At 45.1% G+C, this 2180-nt stretch overlaps 1 pseudogene; it reads left to right on the forward strand.

Annotated features, from left to right (window-relative positions):
* Positions 1–302: 302 nt before the first annotated feature.
* LOC149192985 (putative UPF0481 protein At3g02645 pseudogene) lies at positions 303–1979 on the forward strand (annotated as a pseudogene).
* The last annotated feature ends 201 nt before the right edge of the window (positions 1980–2180 follow it).

Raw genomic sequence — 2180 nt, forward strand, 5'->3', positions numbered from 1 at the left:
AGGCGTGACAATTTTTAAATCAAAAGTTGAAAATCTCGAAATATCGTGTTAAGCATGTGAAAACAGTAGAAATCAGAAGAATCGTGTGAAGCATGTGAAAGACATTGAGTGTGCTTATAAGGGTTCTTGAATCAGAGAGCTCTATATAGGGTTGGAAATTTGCAGTGCCAACTACCTCGGGTCTAGCCTGTCTATTCGTGAATCAGAGGAGTTCCATATAGGTTCTCCAGTCACTTAACCCTCTCGCATATCGCCTATATTTTCTCCCGTGCTTTCTGTGCTATTTGTCTTGATTCAGAAACATGGAATCCAAAACCGATGTTGAATTGAAGATTGATGAGAATGGTTGGGTTATTCAAATCAAGGGAAGTCTGGATCTACACCTGCAAGAAGAAGAACTGAAGGAGCTGTGCGTGTCCGTGTTTAATGTGCCCAAGGAGTTACTGGCAGTGAAACCTGAAGCATACACTCCTCAGTCGGTATCTATCGGTCCCTATCAACGCTCGAGATCTGAGCTCTATGACATGGAGCGTTACAAATTAGCGGCTGCTCGAAGATTTCAGAAGAGAATCAATGGACAGAAATTTGAGTCTGTGATTGTGGAGGAGTTTAAGAAGCACGAATGGCAAATCCGGAACAGCTATCACAAGTTCCTCGATTTTAAGGAAGAAACCTTGGCGTGGATCATGGCGCTGGACGCAGCCTTCCTTCTAGAGTGTTTGCAGTTTTATGTCAGGCAGGCCGACCAAAACTCTGACGTGGACGTCAAGCAATTGGGGCGAATACTAGATCCGACTGGCACCAGCGCTGCCCATAATTCCATTGTGAGAGATCTGATGATGCTCGAAAATCAGTTGCCGCTCTTTCTGTTGCAAAAGCTTTTGGAATTGCAGTTGGGTTCTGAAGCAAAGGCAAAAGAGAGACTCTCTACCTTGCTAAGGCTTGTGTGCCAAGAATTATCGCCTTTCACCTTCAAGCTGCCCGAGGATTCGAAGATCCATACAACAGAGAGAGGCCACATCCTGGAGGTGCTGTATTACGCTATCGTTCCTGTTCCCAACATTGAAGATCCAAATATTCCAAACGAGGAAGAAAAGGAGGAGGTTGTTCCAGGGGAAATGTCCACCATTACCAGAGCCTTCAGATTGCTATGGACTGCTCTCACCTCTTTAAATATTGGTCCCATTCGATTTTTCACGAAATTGACTCAGAAAGCGCTCAACGGGCGGTATGTGCAAATCTTGATGAAGTTGCCCGTACGTCTTCTTTCTCTTCTCGGGAATCTTCCTGTTCTGAGCGCGTTGAAGAAACCCTTGGCTCTTCTTGTCAACAAAGATGTCACCAATACTGAGGAAGAGGGAAAAGCGGAGGGGGAAGAATCAACTGTTAAGATCATACCGCCTACGCGAGACGAACTGGCTATTCCATCTGTGGCCGATTTATACTCTGCAGGAATCAAATTTGCTCCTACCGACGGCGACCTCACCTCAGTACAATTTGACGAGAAGACTGCGACACTTTACCTTCCGAAAGTAAGGTTGGACAGCAACACAGAGGTGATCCTGAGAAATCTGGTGGCATTCGAAGCTTCGGCGGCGCCAGGTGCGATGGTTTTCACACGATATACCGATTTCATGAACGGGATGATCGACAGCGAAGAGGATGTGAGATTGTTGAGACAAAGTGGAATTATTTACAACCACCTCCAAAGCGACGGAGAGGTTGCGAGCCTGTGGAACAGCATGGGTAAGTGCGTTCGGCTCACAAAGGTTCGATATCTGGACAACGTTATAGAGGGTCTCAATAGATATTATTATAGAAAATGGAATGTTGTCGTAATGGAGTTCGTGAACGAACATATATTTGGATCGTGGCAATTCCTGTCTGTGGTAGCTGCAGCGATACTTTTGATCTTCACTTGCTTTCAGGCTTTCTGCTCTGTATATGATTGCAAGAAGTGGTTAAGCAAGTTAGACTAGGGTACGTGCCGGAATCGGTGTAAGTGTGTTTATAATGTTGAACGCTGCACAGCAACCTAATCAGGGCTGCCACTTGTAATGGTTTGCTGAGGTTTCTGTATGTTTGTCCATCCATTGTTCTCTGTACTGTTGCGCTTAAATTATATGCGTGGAAGGGGCAGTCTACCCTAGATTGAGAATACCAGGTATTATCATATACAA

The sequence above is a fragment of the Pinus tabuliformis genome, chromosome 2_2 (assembly GCF_031772625.1).
Source record: "Pinus tabuliformis cultivar Carrire ecotype Pingquan chromosome 2_2, CPIR1, whole genome shotgun sequence".
NCBI classification, from domain to species: Eukaryota; Viridiplantae; Streptophyta; class Pinopsida; order Pinales; family Pinaceae; genus Pinus; species Pinus tabuliformis.